Raw genomic sequence first — 22,369 nt, 5'->3', positions numbered from 1 at the left:
TCCCCTTCCCCACCCCCTGTCCTACCCCCACTCCCATGCTCCCAATAGCTAACATCTTGATTCACAAACACATAATACAGAGCAGGAAAGAAAAGTGGCATAAGCATTTAGACACTCAGAGCAGCTACTAGTGATATGTAACCTCTAGTTAGACTGAAACATCTAAACATCACCAAAACAGCATTAGCAACCGTAGATCGAGTATTTAAGTACATGAGACTATGGAGGACATTTGCAATCAAAGTCCAACCCTTAAATGCCATTGGAATTAGCCCAATTTCAAAAAAATATTTATAATAGGTATCAATATTGTTTAAAAGCCCCAAATTTCTCCTGAGATTAAGCGCTATCTCCTAAATGTAACCCCTTGCAAATTTAAAGGGAAAATTGTGTACTTCCAATGTATAGTAACACACCATATACATTTCTATTTCTACAGGGAAAAATGAAGACACAGTGAGGAAATAACTGAACCAAAGCAAGACAAAAATTGATCAGGATAAACATCCAAATCTTGAATCTTTAATACAGTTCTTTATCTTGTGGTGACCCCAACCATAAAATTATCTTTGTTGCTACTTCATAACTGCAATTTTGCTAGTGTTTATGAATTGTAATGTAAACATCTATGTTTTTCCAGCGGTCTTAGATGACCCCTGTGAAAGAGACATTCAACCTTACAAAGTGGACATGACCCAAAAGCTGAGAACCTCTGTTCTCTTTACCTTGTATGGGACTTTAATTTACATGGCTTCACCTTAATACTGGTTCAATTTCCTGTGTGCAGCTCTCTTTGGAAGATATGCTATGACTCTCCAATCTCCAAATCTTGGAGTACCCACTGCAACTCAAGTTTTAATTTCATAACTTGACACAATGGACTCTCACTACCTACACAGGTCCCTCATGCAGGAAACTGCCTGCAGCATGCTGCCTGGCCTCAGTAGTTCTCAGGATCAGTGAAGGAAGAATGCACAATCTCTTTATTCTTTGATACTTTGTGCCTCTAAAGCCAGAACCATGCAGTACCAAGTTTTGTTGCCAACTGAGGATGGACCCTGGCCCTCTTGAAACACACCAATAGCAGCTCTTTTATTCAGTTACTTTTGAGGAGTGAAAACTCCTTAGGCACACTTTGAGTAGCTGGAAGCTTAGCTGGGCGGGAGTCATTCCTTTGGATAGCAGACCTCTCTTAATGGAATAATTCTTCCTTACAATTGTAGCCTCTCTTTCTGAACATTCCTTAGCAGCAACATTAATACTCCTATGTCTTTTCTTTCTCCCAGCTATATATTTAATATTTCATTTTACTTTTTATTATAGAAATGCATAAGAGATACTGATAATAATCTTTCCATCTTAGCCAAACAAACAAACAACAACAACAACAACAACAAAAACAGTCCATTGATTTTTAATTTCACCTCAGGCACTTCATAAAATAAATGCATAAATTAAACATATTCTTTGTTAAAGCATCACAGAATTACTTCTTTAACAGTAGCTATTATTATTCCTTTCTGAAATTTCTTGACCTAGGCCTCAACATTCTGTATTGCTTAGTGCTTTGTCTTCCAAGCTCCTATAAGACTGTCTATTAAGCTCTGCTTACAACATCCAAAAACTTTTCTAGTCCAAAGTGTCATAATGATGCATGGTGTCCAGTGCCTTGGAGAACTGTGAAAGAGGTTCCAAGAAAAAAGGTAGAGGACCTTCTCCCTCAAGTGTTCTTTTTTCCTCTGGATTGTTATTGGACATTATCATTCTTGTTGGATGCCAGAACATGGCTAAAAATGCCAGTCTAGTGAAAGGATAAGCTGAGTGCTGCCCTCAGTGTACACTGAATCTTGATATTGCCTTCTGTCTTGCTTTTTGCTTTCCCAAATATAATCTATATATGTATCAGGCAATTGTGTTAAAGTTGATATGCCCTGAGAATATTCTGGGGAAGGGCTGCTCTGTTAATATTTAGTATGTGTTTGCTGGTGTTTATTTACATGTTTTCATGATTATGCTTTTCTAAACTCAAGCAACTTTCCTTGGATCACTGCTTTCTTTGTTATGTTATTTCCACATCATGAGACCCGCCCCCCCACAAAGACCACTTGTAATCTGAGTTCATATGGTAAAGCAAAGAACCTTTATTGTAAGCTTGAGTTGGGCTCTCCATCCGTTCTAACACAATTGTTAAATCAGGGAGAGGCTTGAGCTCAGCTATGTCAGGGTTTTTAAGGAGAAAAGGATGAGGGTTATGGGAATTCCAAATTCAGATAGGGTTTGAACTACTGATTGGACAGGAGTGAAGTAACAAAAATTTGGTCAAACAGGGATTGGTACTGGCATTGCTTTTAGGAAATTGGCAACCTATATACAAGTTAGGTATGTTGTTCTTAATGTTCTAGAGCATATAGCACTTGTTTGTCTCAATTCTGATTGGTTCCCCACAGAGTATGGTTTGTGGCTTTTCCCAGTTATTGTAATGGTGAGGCTTAGAATCAGTATTGTTAGTTTGCAGCCTGTCATGACTTCACTGATCTTAAGTTAGGCCTTTTAAGTTCCATTCATGTACAAAAAACACACTGAGATTGAAGTAAATATGCCTGCAGTATTAAACTGTTATCTGCCTCATTCTTTAAGGTCCAAGGATCCCAAGTCTCCCAAACAGATTCACATAGGTAAATAAAGTTGACATAAAGTTCCAAAGACTTACATATTTCTTCAAAAATTATGGTCAGGTTTTTTACAACAACAGCCCAAATTTCTGATTCCAACATCCTTATTAGTTATTTTTCTGTTGCTGTAATAGAATACCATGACCACAGCCACTTTAAAAAGAGAGTTTATTTTGGCTTATTACTCTAGCATATTAGAGTCCCTGACAGTGGATGAGAGGCATGATGACAAATATCAGGCGTGGTCGCAAGAACAGGAAGCTGAGAAATCACAATTTGAACTATAAGCATGAAGTGAAGAGAACAAACTGAAAATGTTCCAAGGATTTAAACTCTCTTAGCCTGCCATTTTCGGCATACTTCCTCTAGCAAGGCTACATCTTGTAATTGCCCCTCCCCAACAGCACCACCAACAAAAGATTAAATGTCCAAATTCAATCCAACCACCACTCTTATAGTAACTGTTCCATTAATTATCTTATCTAAGATTCATGACTTTATTTATCCTAAGTAGCTGGCAAGTTACCAGAACCAGGCATAATTTCTTTTGTTTGACCATATATTAAGTCAAATTAGTATCTTTGAGGAGAACATATAACCACCACGACTTTATTAAAGAAGTACAATCCTGAACTGGGCATTGCAACACACACCTATAATCCTAGCACTCAGGAGTTCAAAGGCCAGCCTGGACTACATAGTGAGTTCCAGAACAACTAAGCTATGCCAGGGAACTGTGTCAAAAAACAAACAAACAATGGCACTGGCAGTTAGATGCAAAGAATACTCTTGAAAAATGGCAGATATAACATTAAAATACTCTATTTTGCCTTTCAATAAATATTTGACTACATCATTAACACATTGGAGTAAACTTTAGTCAAAACTTACACATTTCAAAGTAAGAAAGAAAAAAAAAACCCTATGACACATAAGTAAACTAGAAAGCCTCAAAAGTTGCTGTAGAAAATGCTATGGTTTTTGAAGCGTATTAAGTTGTCTTCTATTTTGGGTAATAATTTGGAGGCTTTGGCTAGCACTCCCACCTGCAGCCCGAGTTGCTATAAAAGGGCCTCCCAGTCTACAAACATATAGACACTGCCTTAATACTTGCTCTGGCTTTGAACTGGCTAACGTGTGTATATTAACTGACCATCTAGTAGGAACCCTTCACAAATGTCTCAAACGGTGGAAAAATTAGAGATGTTCAACTTTACAATATACAAAGGACTCTAATAAGTCATGCTGGCTCCAAGAACAACTGCCAGTGCCATTGTCAATCTTGTTTTCAAAATTGTACTTTTTTATTTAAAAAAGTGCTTAATTTTAAAGTATGATGTTGCCATCAACTAGTGTATAAATGTATAATTGGAATTCATTGTAACTTATTTATTTTTAAACAAAAGTATAAGAATACTTTTTGAGTAAAGAAATTTGTTATTAAATTGTTTCCTTGTATCTGATGTAGCATAAAACTTCTGAGTTTATATGCAGATAGATGACCAGCCACAAGTGAACCTCTTCTCAGTTGACAGTCTTTACTCATAGTAAAACAACTTACAATTGTTTAGTTTTGTATCTAATCTTTGAGTCTTAAAATGTTTATAAAGTTTTTTGTACCCAAGAGAACAATTTATTATGATAAAATTGCAGAGCAAATATCGTTTTGTTAAAAAAAAACAAGCAAAAAAACAGAAAGCAGAACAATCCCCAGCCACATTCTAAATATTTATCCTTATACTCACAGATAATAATAGTCTTTACTTTACCCTTATTAAGAAAACTTCTCTTTGCAAAAGATGGAGACTATTCCAGAAAACCACAACCAATCAAAATACAGAATTGTGGAGCTCAGTCCCAGTGGATACAGCTGTGAAAAAAACTCCTGCACCTAAGGCTCAAAGATCATTACAGAAGTGGAGGTGGAAAGATTGTACAAGCCAGAGAATCTGAGAGTTTATTTTGAGTTTTCTGCCTCCTAGTAGTGTCATAAGCTACACTCATAATGTCTCACCAACATGATTGCCTTAACATGGGCTGAACAAGGACAACGACAATGTACATGTTGAAGTATACAGGGGAAAATTCATCAGTTCTCAACTCTATACAAAAAACTGCAGTCAACTAAGAAATGCCAAGAGTGGGGGAGTCCTGAAAACATATACTAAAAAACATTACACAGATCGATCAGGTTGTGATATATGTCTGTGTGTGTGTGTGTGTGTGTGTGTATACACATATATGTTTATATATTTATATATTCATGCAACAACAATTAATGAAAATCAAGTCCATGAAATTAAAAGAGATCAAGGAGGGATATATGGAAGCATTTGGAAGGAGGAAGGGAAAGGGTAAAATGATGTAATTATATAATAATCTCAAAAAGAAAGAAGTGAAAAAATACCCTGTGGGATAATGGTTCATAAAAAGTAAAACATAAGAGGAACTATTTATAGTCTCTTTAACAATGACTCCAAAATGAAAAAAAAATCTGCTGTCGTTTTATCGGACCCAGAGAAAGACCAATATCACACCTCCATTCTCCTTTTGCTTTGAAATGTCTCCCAATGTGAGGAGGAAGTCACAAAATGTTTCTAAAGGCCACATTTCTGAGACCAACTAGAAAATAAACATTTTCATATATATATATATATATATATATATATATATATGTGTGTGTGTGTGTGTGTGTGTGTGTGTGTGTGTGTGTGTGTGATGTTCTTAATCATATTCTACCCTATTAACTGCTTGTAACAGTAAAGACTACTGTTCCCCTTCCTTTTATGAGTTATCCTCTCTTCTACTTTATAACACTGAGCCCTAATGCAATAAGAATATTCATCCACTCCATTATCTGTTACTACATTGATACGTTTAAGTATAAGAACAGTTGATTACTATTGAAAAAACAACAAACTGAAGACTGTCCTCAAAACTGTATTTTAGTGGATCCATGTCATAAGCGATCAAAACAGAAGTATTGCCATAGTTCACTTTACTGCCTTAACAGACTATCTGAACTGAGGTGTTTTCTAAAGGAACAAGGATTATTTTGCTTATGAAATGACTGGAATGTCAAAAAGTATGACATGAGCATATGGTCAGTTTCTGGTAAATCTCATGCTGCCTTGAATGAATTAGAAGGGCAAAGGAATATGGGAAGAAAATAGGTCAAGGACTCAATCACATGATAAAATGTTTTAATCAAACATCACTTCATCTGAACATCTTTATATTAAGGGGTAAAACATTTTAGTATAAAATTTGGTGTACATAAACCATATCCAAGAGCTGAAAATATAGCTTAGTGGTTAAGTGGTTGCTGTTCTTACAGAGGGCTTGGGTTCAATTTTCAAAACTCATATAGAAGGCTATAATCATTTTTAACTCTAGTTCTAGTGGTTCTTATGTTCTATTCTCACCTCCATATATATCAGAAATGCATTTTGTATGCATACATACATATAGGCAAAATCTTCAAATATATAATATAAAAGTAAATCTTTTAAAGTGTATATCTAAGTGAGAACAGATACTACAAATACAAAGAATTAGACTGCATAATACTACCTCCTTAATGTTCTTGCTTCAAAATGGACTGACTACAGTGTAACATATCAGACTCCTATTGACAATCATATTTCATAAACATGAAAATCGTACAAATGATTTAATCATTCCACTTATTCATAACAAGTTCCTACTTGCCCTACTGTCTCCTATCATTGTGAAAGTATCAACATACCTTAAAAATATAAGCAATTTATTTTGAGCCAAATATTAGTAACAGTGATCCAAAATTCAATCTCTATGTTAGAATGAATACCATTATTGTCACTACAGCAAGGCAGGGGAATTTTTTAAATATGTTTATCTTTATTACATCTTTGCTTTTAAGGTTAATGGAGTCTAGAAGCATGTTGCATTTCAAATGTTTTATGGAGATATCAAGCAGATTAAGTCATATACAGAGGAATATAGTATATAAATAAACAAGCTGTTGCCATTGCTCTTCATTCACCCATCAGAGCTTTATGGTAATGCTCTGTTGATGAAGTCAGCATATACTTTGGTCATAGAATATGGGGAAATAAAGTTGGTTCTCTCCTAGACACTTGTTCACTGCTAGGTAGCATCATGTACCAAGAGTTTAAATGCAGTCTGCTTTGTATCATCTTATCCAGCTGTGAACCCAAAGAACTATAACAATTACTAACATGACAAAATATGAACATGGGTACAGTAGTGCCATGGAAGTTATGAATGTAATTAACTGATTTTTGATTGAACTTATTGTCCATTCTACAGGAATGAATGAATGCCTGGTACTAAAATCTGCCAGGAACATAAAGTTGGAGAGTTCCTGGGTCACTGGAAAACTACTACTATTAATTTGCTAAGTAGACATGAAATCAAACTGCACTGTAATTTTATATATTTGCACCCATGTAGTTGTGTACTTCTTATATCAAGGCTCAGCGACTATTTTGGAAGAGTAGATCGAAAGAATCTAAGGACCAGAGATCAGGGAGAACTCAACTGAAAGAGTGACTTCTTCCTATAAAAGATAAAAGTACTGTTTTTTTTTTTCATGAACTCACAACAGTAGATTTTGCCTACATAAATTCAGGCATCAAGATTCTAGGTTCAGTGGATATATAATTACTTGTCTATTGCTTTGATAAAAACACCAGGGCCAAAGTAACATATAGAAAAAAGAGTTTATTTGGGTTTATAATTCCAGAGGTTTAGACTCTATGACAGTGGGGTGAAGGCATGGTATCAGGAGCAGGAATTTGTGTGTTCACATCTTGAACTGCAAGCACAAAACAGAGAGAGCAAACTAGAAATGGCATGAGTTTAAACTCTCAAAGCCCACCTCTGCTGGCATACTTTCTCCAATGAGGCCACAAGCCTTATTGCAAATTTCCCAAATGATGTAATCATGTACAAATTCCTGAGACTATGGGATACATGTTATTCAAACAACCACTTGGGTGGGTGGGGTCATGAGCTTCCATCCCTAACTGATGAATATTGACAGTTAATGGCTTCTGGAAAAGGAAGGGTCAGTTATCTTTAGGTATGTCGTCACTTACAGATTGATTGTGTTCCAGTAGGTTGGGTTTCTACAGTACAAATTGGCTGATTAAATTATTACATAAAATAGGAAATGAAGACTTCCAAACACTCTTTTGAATCCACTATTTCCCTGATACCAAACAAGATAAAGATGCAACAAGAAAGAAAGCTTCAACTCAACAAATTCATTAACAAAGATACTAGCAAACTGAATCCAAAACTATATCAAAAGAATATCATCATGGGCATGTTATATTCATTCCAAAGATATAGTGACACTTAGTCCCATGAAAATGCTAGTGGAAAAAGCAGGAATATAATTTAACTTATAAATATAGGTAGGGATGTGGCAAATAGGACTCTGAAAACTCTGGAAGTAAGACAATCATTTGACAGATAGGAGTTTGTGAAACTAACAAAAAAATATGTAAATCAAAGGACAAACATCACTGAAGTGAAGAAATAGTTCGCAGAACTAAAGAAAAAATTGCAAGCTATTCATCCTAATGGAGAATTTCCAAAATATAAAGTGAAAATTGAACACTAAGAAAATAAAACTCAATTTAAAAAAACAATCAGTTATGAAATTTAGTAGAAAGTTCTCAAAAGAAGAAATACAAATGAGTAATAAACAGGTATGCTATCAACAACCTTAGCTATAAAAAAAATACAGAATCAAACTGTATTAACATTATATCTCACTCAAGTCAGAATTACCATCATTGGGATTACAAATAAGAACAAAAGCTGGCATGGATGAAGGGAAAGCAGGTCCTTTACATACCAAAGGTTGGAGTGTAACTAGTAAACCCACTTTGGAAAGCAGTCTGGACATTTCTTTAAAAAATAGAAATAGATTTTTCTTATGACCCTGCTATACAGTTTCTGGGCCTACACTCAGAGGGATTTCTATCTTACTACAGAAATACTTATATAATCATATTCATTAATGCTGTATTTCCAACAATTAGGAAATGAATTCCACCAAGATGTCCATCATCTGACAAGTGAATAATAAAATTGTTGTACATAGTCACAAACTAATGTTACTCATTTGTGAAGAAAAGTAAAATCATGAAATGAAAAAAAGTTATTCATAGTGAAGTCACCTTGTCCCCAAAAGATGGATTCTAGGAATATAAAAGGGAATAAAGAAATCTGTAAACTAGGATAAAGAAAGGAGGTAGAGAAAAGAGAAATCTGTTATGGGTCAATCCAAACTAAAGATTATGAAGAATCCTCATGAAACTCTACCATTGTGTGTGTGTGGGGGGGGGGGGTAAATAGTTTAAACAAAGGAATATAACATCAGTGAACAATAATGTTACCAAAAGACAAGAGTTATATGTTGTAATAGAAGCAGTAGGCCACTTCCCGGTGCCCGGATAACTTTACCTGAAATAATTACATGGAAACTATATTCATTTAAATACTGCCTGGCCCAATAGTTCTAGCCTCTTTTTTGATAACTCTCACATCTTGATTTCAACCCATTTCTAATAATCTGTATGTCCCCATGAGGTCGTGGCTTACCGGGAAAGATTCAGCATGTCTGACCTGGCAGCTTCGTTGTGGGAGGCTCTCTGCCTCTGCCTCCTTTCTCCCAGCATTCTGTTCTGTCTACTCTGTCTATCTAAGTTGCTGTCCTATCAAAAGGCCAAGGCAGTCTATTTAACCAATGAAAGCAACACATAGAAATAAGACTCTTCTACACCAGTTGTATCAAAATTTCAGTTTGAGATAAGAATTACCTCCTCAGCCATTGTTGCTACTGCTCTTGGTTGCATACCAGAACTAGCTGGTAAAATACTATTATCAAGATATCAAAATGGTTGCTGGGAACAGACACATTAGTCTAGAATGCACCAGAAAACCTTCTCTATGTGTAGGTGTCATAGGTGCTATGCAGGCTGCTGGGAAAGAAGAGGGTCGATGGTCATGTTTTACTGAACATTGGTCCCTGTGCTTTGTAGGCAGAAACTGCTCATTCATTTACCAGACTCCTGGATGTGAAATAATTATACAGAAACTATATTAATTACAACACTGATATTGCTGTGATTGAGTTATATGGTATCTCTCTGACTCTGCCTTTTTCTTAATCTCTGCTTGGAATTTTACCTTGCTCTATTTTGCTCTGTCATATGCCCAAAAAACTTCTTTATTAACCAATAAAAGCAGCACATATATATGTGTGCCTTATGGTATTGTGGCATGCAGGAAAAATATATTCACTGATACAAGAATTCCATGACTGTTTATGAGGGTAACCAACTGCTATCTTGATTTCAATTGGATTATATGCCTACTGTATAGGAGAAAATACATGTTTGGTATTATAAATAGGCTCAAAAAACTGTGGTGTAGAAACCATAATCTCTAAGGAAGAAGTTATTGATGCTGTGTATATAAATGGTCATGTTTCCAGACTGCATTCTAAATTTTTATGTTTATATTCATAGATTTTTTGATGCTTTCAGCTTTGAAAAAAAAAAGATTTTTATTACGGTGGGTAGTGGTTAATGCAAAGATTATTATTCTTCAAAGTGCTAAGAATAAGCAACTTGAGAGCTCAACCATAGATGGGACACCTATATAAAACTCACATCACCAAGGCTCAGAGAATATCATGGATTATGGAGAAGGAAGAATGTAATAGGCACAGAATGGGGACGCGTGATATGAAATTCTTATTTCTGGATATATATGACATCTTTGTTGCACACAAGAACTCATAGCATCTGCGATTACGTACACATGACCTGTACAACATCAACCTATTCAAAAATTCTGTCATGGAAGTGTAAGGGATTCCTGAAGCTCAAGCTCTAGTAAAAGAGCTATTGGCAGTTGAAGGCTGATAAAGGAGGGAGAGTTACTTTTCAATAAGAGTGTAGACATTTATATGTTAACTGGTCTACTGTGAATGACTCCACATGCCTGCACATATGGTCAGCACAAAATGACTTCAGTGTCCTCAATAAATAACAAAACATAAAAAGTAAGGACATGGCATTGAGTATAAGAAGTGATAGTGGGGAGACTATGGGCAGTTGGAGGAGGGGAATGAGGGAAGATAGGATCAAGATAAATTATATGGATGTATGAAGGTTTCTACAAATAAAGAAAAAACAACCACTTCAAATTGTAGAAATAGAAAATTATACAGTTCAATAATTTTTAAATTACTGAAATGTTAGAAAAGAGAAAAGGAGGAGATAGATATTAAGAACATTCTGTTATAAATTACCTTACTCCTTGTACTAAGGCTTGAAAGTTGTTTATGAACTCACCTATAAATTTATATTGCAAACTCTACAGAAACCACTAAAACAATTTTAAGGGAAGTGTAATGCTTATGGTAAGAAGACAAAAAATTGAATCAAATAAAGAATTAAAACCAGAGAGGATAAAAGAACTCTGAAAAGAACAAAAAACAAAAAAGATATAATTAACAGAAAACTAATTATGAAAAATAATAACTATCAGCTACACTATAATAAATAACTAGTAATAAGAACCACTATGAATGGTTTAAATAGACTAACAGATACCATACTAAGGCTTAAAAAATGAGACCCAATTATGTGTTGTCTATAAAAAGCGATATTGACAAATTATAATATACTCTAATGAACAAGGAAAGATCAAAATGAGTTCAAATAAAAACATCTGACTCACTGTAACCCATAAGCCTTTAAAATAATATCCACTTTGTAATTTAAGTAAGAGCAAAAAAACCATTGATTTATGAAAAGGAAAATCATTGTCTAATGGTATTGTTTCATTTCATTTTATTCAGAGATAAACTAAAACAGAATGATTAATAGCATTCATTCACATAAAAATTTTCCTGAGTATCTAAGATCCCATATTAAATATATCTGTTGTACAATAGTCATAGGTAGCACAGTTGATATGTAAGAATTTGATTCTGGAAATAATTTACACTTCAGTTAGAAGTTTAAGAATATAATGTTAAGACCATGATGGGGACACCCACTTGAAAAGCTTACCTGATCTAATGGGTGCTCACCAACTCTGGCCAAAAAGGGAATGAACCAGCATAGCATCAAACAAGAAACTTTGGTTGTGGGTGATAGCTGTCTGGCTGGGGTACACTGTCACTGACAATAGTAGTTATCCCTACTACTTGTACTGGCTTTTTGAAACCCATTCTCTTTGGATGGATACCTTGCTCAGCCTAGATAAAGTAGGAAGGGGCTTGGTATTTCCTCTAAACAATATGCCTTACCCTCTCTAAGAAGTTGATGGGGTTGGGGTGGGGTGGAAGTTGGAGGGAATGGGAGGAGGGAAGTGCATGGGAACTGGGATTGGTATGTAAAATGAAAAAAAAGGATATTTTGTTTTATTTAAAAAATGAATATAGGTAGAATAAATTAAAATATTATCAAGATTTTACTTTGTTTTATGTTTCCTTTTTATATATGTTAAAATACACAATGAAGAAAATATAGGCTGTTGAAAGCTCCTCTCATTTATCTTTCAGAATTTTCTGTTTTATGTGATTGATGTTTATCACTCAGAACAACAAATTTGATTTATAAATATCTTTTAGTGTCATACTTATTTTTGCATATTTTTAAATATTAAAATAAAAATTCAATGACTTTAAAGTACCATAAAATCAAATTACTTAATTCATTCTTAAATATTTATTACTAATTTTGTACCAAATATTCTCTGATATACCAATGGTTTAGCAGTAAATTAGTCCCATATATTTTACAAAACTACCTTTTAGCATACTAAGCTATTAAATGCTATACAATAGTTTTGATGGATTCTTTATATCCCACATTTTAAAAATATTTGTTTAAGGGAGCTAAATTTTGCAGATGTAAAGTTTCTTATGAACATCACATAGCTAATAAAAATAAAATCTGGGTCAAGTTTACAACCCAATTTTGCATTTGACTTTCAGAGTAACTTCAGGAAATGAAGTTGTTCTTTTTACAGGAATTATGTACTATTTTTGAGTAGGAAATGTTACTGAAAGCAAATTGGAAGATGACCAAAAACAGCTACTGACCCCAATCTTGCTTGTTTAATTGTTTAGGTTTAATGGGCATTCATTGATTATTGTGTCTCCCATTCTTCCAACAGACAGATACTGAAGATAGTATGGGAATTAAAATAGCTAATATGCTTAGAGGTGATATTTGGGAAGGGACTTTATTTAGAAAAGTCTTAACACAAAAATGTGAATATTTATTTTGAACCTTTATGAGAAATATTTTAAGATCAAAATAATTTGACAATGAAGTTAAGCAGTATATATTTTTAGAATGATGTGTCATCGTTTCATTGCAGAACATTTTTTTAGCAACCTATCCACCAATTCTTAAGTACACAGGAAGTTAGCATTTGAAAATAATTATAGCCATTACTGACACATTTCTAGTTTTGAGAAAAATATGACACTAGTGTGCCATCAACATAACATAATGAGAACAATAAGTTTCAAACTAACTTTCTATGGCAGTTTTACTTATATCCTTCCTCTCCCTTTATCCCTCTTTTTCTATTGTATTTTTTGTTTCCTTTGTTTTGCTAATATATGAGTTTAGCTTCTGAGTATCCTATAGCAGCTCATAGAATTTTATTCTGACATATAGGACTACTTTTCCAATTACTAACTGGACTAATCCATTTGCATGGAACAGAGACAAAACTTCTATATAACAACAGCAAAAATATTTTTTCCTATATGTCTGTACATTTTGAATGAATCTAAAGCAATTGTCATCAGCTCCTCTATATCTCAAAGAATGCAGGATCCTCAGTTCTTTACTGTATATAACTCACTGTCAATATTTGCTTGCACATCAATTACTCCTCTAAATACAAACACAATATTCTTTTAATATTCACTGCTTACATGAATTTTTAAATATTCCCATGTTCGTATTCTTTCTCCCCATGAAAATTAACCTTTTGGAAAAAAAATCTGGGAGTTCAACTCTCTTCTTAAGACACATCAGCATATGTCCATGACCTTAAACTTCAAACTTCTAAATGTAGAATTCATTTTCTAAATGTAGAAAGTCAAGAGCATTCATTTTATACTAACTAACCAATTTTTCACAGGTTAGAACATTCAGGTATTATCTTAATTCATGGGTAGTCACAATGGGTTTTATGTAAAGTAATGACATGGTGAAAATTGTATAAGCCACCAAAGCTACAGAGAAACCTTGTCTCGAAAAAAAAATGTATATTAGAAATTTTTCTGTAGTAGAAGAGTGAAAAAGACTGGAGTTAGCCATTTCCTTGCATTTCCCACTTTTTTTTCCTGGGGTACATAACATCCCAATTAATTTTAAGTACACTATTCTCCATTTAAATTACTCTTCATCACTGACCTTTAGATTTTATGTTCAAAATGAGTATTGGGGTTTCATCACATATTACTGTGAGGAATTTTGATTCTTCTGTAAGCAATGTGAATATGAGCAGAGTTAAGATTTGCCTTACGTTATATTTTATTCTTTTATTAAAAAATTTATAAGAGTCTCATGCTCTACCAACTGAGCTAGGAGCATTGGGTGGGGGGGAGAATGGAAAGAGAAGAGAAGAACAGAAGGGGAGGAGGGAGGAAAACTTGAGGGAACAGGATAATTGATATGGCAGAAGGACAGAGATGAGAGCAAGAAAGAGATATTTTGATTGAGAGAACCATTATGGGGCTAACAAGAAATCTGACACTAGAGAAATTTCAAGGAATCCACAAGGATGACCCCAGCTAAGACCTTAAGTACTAGAGAAGATGCTGCCTGAACTGGCCTTGCCCTTAATCAGATTGATGAATATCTTAAATGTTACCATAGAACCTTCATCTAGCAACCACTGGAAACAGATGCAGAGACCCACATGGTATAAGAGGGTCTTCTTTCTATGTGTTACCTTCATTGGTTAAATAAAGAGTCTTGGCCTTTTGATAGTGCAAAAAATTAGGTGGGAAGAGTAGACATAACAGAATGCTGGGAAGGAGGCAGTGTGGCAGATGTCATGGCTCTCCTCTGGAAGACGGATGCTGGTTAGACTCATACCATCAAGCCACAGTCAAGTAGCAATACACATTAATGGAGAAGGGTTAAACTAATATGTGAGAATTAGCCAATAGGGGCTGGAGATAATGGGCCAGGCAATGTTTAAATTAATACAATTTTTATGTGATTATTTCTTGGGTTAAGCTAGCCAGGTGGCAGGAAACAGCCCGCTGCTCCCTCGTACAACAGAGTGGCGCTCCAACGTGGTAACTAACTCCACGTAAAACCTAAGAGGGCTTAAAAAAGGAATTCTAGACACACATAAAAAAAAAGCAGAGTTTAACACAGCTTTTTGCTGTTTGCTGATGGGGTGTTGCAGAGAGAATTTCCTCACTCAGCAGCCACATGGGAAAAAAAGTGGCGGTTTTAAAACATCAGCTTTCTGGGCTGTGCTGCCATTGTGACCTCTGACTATTTTGGGAGACAGCATTTGGAGTAAAGTGCTATGATTTTTTTGATGGCAACTAGACTTGCTGTGTGCCTTAAAGGGGGACATTGTATGCTGTGGCTAAGAGGCACAAGCAGTTCCACCATGCTAGTGGTGCAATGCGCATGGCTCAGAGGCAGGAGTGGCTCCACCATGTTGAACTGGGCAGGGAAAGCCCGCAAAATCTGTTTTTGACCTAGGAATGTCACAGCTTAGATTCTTAAGTGCTTAGTGATTTAAAAGCACAAACCATAAATGTTCCTGGACAGTAAAGAATTGCAAACAATGCAATTGGACAGATATACATAAAAGACTTCTAAATGGGTGATGTAGGTGGGCCTTCTGTTATGTGTTATTTTCATTGGTTAATAAAGAGACTGCCTTGGCCCTCTGATAGGACAGAAAATTAGGTAGGCGGAGTAGACAGAACAGAATGCTGCAAAGAGGGCAATGAGGCAGACGCCATGGAGCCAACCACCAGGTCAGACATACTGAATCCTTACTGGTAAGCCACCACCTCGTGGTGCTACACAGATTATTAGAAATGGGTTAATCAAGATGTGAGAGTTAGCCAGTAACTAACTCTCTAGAGATAATGGGCCAGGCAGTGTTTAAATGAATACAATTTGTGTGTTGTTATTTCCGGGGCTAAGCTAGCCATGCGGGAGCTGGGTGGGATGAAAAGCTGGCCTGCCCGCAGCTCCATACTACAAATGGGTCATAGTGTTAGACATATGAAGGCTTGGGACAGAGAAGAAAAAGAATATAGAGAATAAAGTTAATGCCTTAAAAAAGGGTAAAGTCTTTAAAGAGACAAAGTACAGATAGTTATAGATTAAAAGAAATAAACAAAAGGAAGCCATGTACAAATGGAAAATTTACAGAGTCTGGATTATGTTTGTTGTGTTTTCTTTGAATTTTTGACTGTGAAGGAGCTTAATACAGTGAGACATTTTATTGCGTGGTCTGCTAAGCTCAACCAACATATATGTTCTAAAGGTATCATAACTTACAAACTTGGGTCTGAGGATATGGTACTTTAGAAAAGAGGTTCTTCTTTTGTTTTCACAGAGGATGAGACCCTGTGGATTGCTTCTATCCCAATACGGTATGATAGACCATGCCCTCCTGAAAGGTTGCTGTGAACACCCTCAAAAAATTATTTCACTCAACTACCGACTGAGATGAACCTGGCACACAGAATACACCATGAAAGACGTGATTAACAGTGTCGCTATACAGTAGGAAGAAGTTTAGAGAGAAATAACTATATCCATATTCCCAGATATTGTTTATAAATGTTCTTTTACATTTAAAGGGGGATATGATATAGATATGAAAAATTTGCATTGGTATGAATTTTAAGATCAATTTTGTTATAAGTATATGTATTTCTGATCTTGATTAAGATATTGTGATTGTGTAGCTCATTTAAAAACATATAATTAGAAATATAGGTTAATAATCATAGATATTAGTCAAGCTTGTAGTCATGTTAGATTTTTTAGATATGTAGACATATATTTCATTAGATAGACTTTCTTCATATCTTTCAAAGACTACAGAATATGGCATTAAATGTTTTAATAACTTAGGGCTTTTTATGCCAATGAGACTCACCTGCTCCTGGCAGCGCCAATCTACTTCAAGCGGAAGATGAGCAATGAAAAGGCTCCTTATGGAGTTGGTTAGCCATTTGGGCAAGAAATTGCTCTTGCCCAGACTGTTGCATAAACTGGACACAAAGAACCCACAGATAGAGGACTGCTGAACTTGCCTAAAGGTGAGATGATCCTTCGGTGTTCCTGATTCATGAAAGAGTCTGCGAGATATTCTGCAGGATACCAAAGAAAGTGACTGAACTGTCTTTGAAATTTCCTACCTCAGTGAAAAGTCTGCTGGATACTACGGGCCTGAAGGTTGAAGATGGATACCCTAATGGTTCAGAGGAACTTTGGGTGACTATCCAGACAGCGAGCTGTTTCTGTCATTTCTAAAGTTTTGGAAGTTGCTTACTTTCAGTTTACATAGGTAATATTATATCCTTCTGAAGTCTTTGATGGAATTGAAGAATGAATAGTTATAAATATTATAACTGTAATTCTTGCTTGATAACTGTTTTATTTTATGTAATTTTACTATGTTAAAGTTAAGGCCTTCCTTTTTTATTTAAACAGAAAAAAGGACAAATGGTGTAGTATGGTCTTCTTTCTATGTGTTGCTTTCATTGGTTGAATAAAGAAAACTGCCTTGACCTTTTGATACGTCAGAAGCTTAGATAGATGGAGTAGACAGAACAGAATGCTTGGAGAAAAGAGGAAGAGACAGAGAGCTGCCCGCCAGAAAGCTGCCAGGTCAGACATACTGAATCTTTCCTAGTAAGCCACGAGCACGTAGTGACATACAGATTATTAGAAATGGGTTGAATTAAGATGTGAGAGTTAGTCAAAAAGAGGCTAGAATTAATGGTCCAGGCAGTGTTTAAATGAATACAATTTGTGTGTTGTTATTTCGAGGTATAAGCTAGCCAGGCGGCCAGAAGCTGGGTGGTTGAAGCGGCCCTCCACTCCTCTTACAACAACCTACAGCTGAGCACTGAACTGAGGTCCCAAAGACCAGCTGAAGAGTGGGAGTAGTGAGAATATGAGCAAAGAGGTCAAGACCATGATGGGGACACCCACTATAACAGTTTACCTGAGTTAATAGGAGTGCACCAACTCCAGCTAGATTGGAATGGAACAAGCATAGGTCCAAACTAGTCCTTTGAATGTGGTTGACAGCTGTATAGCTGGTGCAGACTGTGGGGCCACTGGAAGTGGCATCAAGATTTATCCCTACTGCTTATACTGTTTTTTGGAACATATTCTCTTTGGATGGATACTTTGCTCAGCCTAGATATAGTAGGGAGGGCCTTGGATTTTCCCCCAAAGCAATGTGCCTTACCCTCTCTGTGGAGTGAATGTGAGGTAGGTTGTGGGATAGGTGGAGGGGATGGGAGGATGATAGGGTGTGGAAACTGGGATTGGTATGTAAAAAGAAAAAAGGTAGTCTGTTTTCTTTTTTGTTATTTTGTCTTTTTTTTTGAAGCTGAGGCCCAAACCCAGGGCCTTGTGTTTGCTAGGCAAGCGCTCTACCAGCGAGCTAAATCCCCGACCCCATTTGTTTGCTTTTTTAAACAAAATAGAATGAAATAATTATTTTAAAGTATGTAATATATTCTGATTACAGTTCATCCTCCTTCTACTCCTCAAAGTTCTTCCCCCCTCCACTCCAATCTGGATGCACTTCTTTTCTGTCTCTCATTAGAACACAAACAGGCTCCAAAAGAATAATGATAAAGAAAAAGGTAAAACAAAAACAAACACATTGGAATAATACAAAATAATCAAACAGAAGGAAAAGAGTCTAAGAAAAGATAAGCAGAACAGATATAGACAGAGACGAACTTATTCACAAACTCAGGAATTCCATAAGAAATACAGAACTGAAAGCCATAACACATATGCAAAGACCTGAAGGTAAAAAGATGAAAAGTATATAATATAAAAATTAGATAAACTAAAAAAGCAACAGTACAACAGAAAACCCCTATTATGATCTTATGCAAAAAGGAAAGAAGAAATTTAAAAAAATTCAAAAGGAAAAAGTCCGAAAAAGGAAAAAATCCAAAGATGACATTAAATTCATTTTCTGTTGGCCATCTACAGCTGAATATGCAGCATGTTTTTCAGATTGTTGCTTTTGCCAGTGAGCCTCGCTTGGAGGAAATTAAATTTTCATTTGCAAGTGGTTTACAATTGGATATAGCTTCTGGGTTAGGAGAGGGGGCATTTGTCCATTTCTCTTCTCAGCAGTAGGATTCCAAATATGTTCAGACCCTTGCAGGCCCTGCACATTAGTTCACACACACACACACACACACACACCCACACACACACACACACACACATATATTGATCCTGTTGATTTAGATGCCCTTGTTTCTTCGGCATCCTCTGTCACCTCTTACTCCTATAATCATTTTGCCTTTCTGCAGTGTTCCATGAGCCATGAGGGGAGGGATTTAATGGAGATGTCCTATTTATGGCTAAGTAGTTTAAGGTCTCTCACTCTCTGCATAATGTCTGACTATGGGTCTCTGTATTTATTCCCATATGATGCAAAAGGAGGCTTCTCTGATGGTGATTGGGCAAGGCACTGCTCTATAAGTATAGAAGAAGGTCACTAGGAGTCATTTTAGTATTTGATTTTATCCTAGGTCTCTGAGCTATTTAGTCTCATGTTCTTGAATACTTTAAGCATTGTTAGGTATGACTTCTCTCTCATAGAGTGGACCTTAATTCAAATCAGATATTCACTGGTTACTGCCACAAGCTTGATGAAACCATTGTAGAAGCATATCTTGCAGGCAGGACACCAATATAGATGAAAGGGTTTCTGACTAGCTTGGTGCTTATGTTTCTCTTTTGGTAGTATACAGGGTCCCTTCCTGTACCAAGGAGGCTACAATGTAGGGGTGAAGGCTCTATGTAATAACCAACTTAACTTTGTGTTCAATGTGTTTTTTAAGTGTTGTCTTCAGTAATGAATCCTGGCCACCAGTTTCTGGAGAGCAGTCTATAGTTTGGGGTTTCCGTGGAACAACTTTGGCCAATAACTCAATTATATGTAACCCATTGCCGGTATTGGAAATTCCATTTGGTGACAGGAGCTGTCCAACTAGGGCCCTCTCTCCCCTTTTATTTGACAATTTCATTTAAATTGCTTTTACATATGTACATAATTTAGGTAGCTTCTATATTATTAGATTTTATTACTATCACTCAAATGACCCTAAATTTCAGTTGTCTCTCACTTTATTCCCTGCTTCATTTTTCTCTTTTTTTCCTCTCTCCACTTGACCCAAACATTTTAGTCCTAAGGAACCTATTTTGTATGCAAGAGCATATAAGATAACAAAATAATATAAGAGAACAAAAACACTAACTAGTTAGAAGGTTCATGCAGTAATTCACATGGTAGACAATGTTGGCATATACTATGGAAAAAGTAATGACAATAAAATGGTGTAGGATACTAACACATCTTAAAGATAAATATAGCAATATCAATAACTGAATTGTTACTAAGAGAGCATGGATGCAAACCCAGACAACTATACCCAGCCAAGCTATCATTCACTATCAATGGAAAAAACAAAATATTCCAGGATAAGAACAAATTTAAACAATTCGTAGCCACAAACCCAGCCTTACTGAAAGTAATAGAAGGAAAATCGCAACCCAAGGAATCCAACATTGTCAACACTGCCTACAATAACTCAGACATCTAATGATCCTTCACGAGCTTAACTCAAAAAAGGGACACATACAAACTCTATTAAACAAATAAACAAAAAATAATAATAACCGGAGTCAACAATCACTGGTCATTAATATCACTTAATATTAATGGACTCAATTCACCTATATAAAGGCACAGACTAAGAGATTGGATATGAAAACAGGATCCAACATTCTGCTGTTTACAAGAAACACACCTCAACCACAAAGACAGAGTAAAGGGTTTACTTTACTCAGAGTAAAGGGTTGGGAAAAGGTTTTTCAAGCAAACAGACCTAAGAAACAAGCAGGTGTGGCCATTCTAATTTCCAACAAAATTGACTTCAAACTAAAATCAATCAGAAGAGATGGAGATGGACATTTTATACTCATAACAGGAACAATTCATCAGGAGGAAGTCTCAATCCTGAATATCTACGCCCCTAATATAAAGCGTCCTACTTATGTAAAAGAAACACTTCTAGAACTCAAGGCAGTCATCAAACCACACACACTAATAGTAGGAGACTTCAACACTCCACTCTCACCAATGGACAGGTCAATCAGACAGAAACCTAACAGAGAAATAAGAGAATTATTGGAGGTATTGAATCAAATGGACTTAACAGACATCTATAGAACGTTTCACCCAAATAGAAAAGAATATACCTTCTTCTCTGCAGCTCATGGAACCTTCTCGAAAATTGACCACATACTGGGTAACAAAGTAAACTTCCACAGAGAGAAAAAAAATATTAGTAACCACCTGTGTCTTGTCAGACCACCATGGATTAAAGTTAGAATTCAACAACAGTGCTACCCCCAGGAAGCCAACAAATTCATGGAAGTTGAACAGGCAACTACTGAATCACCCCTGGGTCAAGGAAGAAATAAAGAAAGAAATTAAAGTCTTCCTTGAATTTAATGAAAATAAAGACACAACATAATCAAATCTATGGGACACTATGAAAGCAGTGCTAAGAGGAAGGTTCATAGCACTAAGTGCCCAATTAAAGAAAATGGAGAAAGCACACATTGGAGACTTAACAGCACACTTGAAAGCTCTAGAAAAAAAGAAGCTGATTCACCCAGGAGGAGTAGAAGACTGGAAATGAACTGAGGGCTGAAATCAACAAAATAGAAACACAGAAAACAATCCAAAGAATCAATGAATCAAAAAGCTGGTTCTTGGAGAAAATTAACAAGATCGACAAACCCCTATCCAAATTAATCAAACGGCAGAGAGAGAACATGCAAATTAATAAGATCAGAAATGAAAAGGGGGACATAACCATAGACACAGAGGAAATTCAGAGAATCATAAGATCTTACTACGAAAGTTTATATGCCACAAAGTTGGAAAATGTACAAGAAATGGACATTTTTTTAGATAAGTACCATATACCAAAGTTGAACCAAGACCAGGTGAACAATCTAAACAGACCTGTCAGTCGTGAAGAATTAGAAGCTGTTATCAAAAACCTCCCGACCAAAAAAAGCCCAGGACCAGATGGTTTCAATGCAGAATTCTACCAGAACTTCCAGGAAGAGCTAATACCTATACTCCTTAATGTATTTCACAATATAGAAACAGAAGAGTCATTGCCAAACTCCTTTTATGAAGCTACAGTTATCCTGATACCAAAACCACATAAAGACACAACCAAGAAAGAGAATTACAGACCAATCTCACTCATGAACATCGACGCGAAAATTCTCAATAAAATACTGGCAAACCGAATCCAAGAATACATTAGAAAAATTATCCATTATGATCAAGTGGGCTCCCAG

The sequence above is a fragment of the Myodes glareolus genome, chromosome X (genome assembly GCF_982192425.1).
Source record: "Myodes glareolus chromosome X, mMyoGla1.1, whole genome shotgun sequence".
Lineage (NCBI taxonomy): Eukaryota > Metazoa > Chordata > Mammalia > Rodentia > Cricetidae > Myodes > Myodes glareolus.
Note: the sequence above shows the minus strand (reverse complement) of the source record.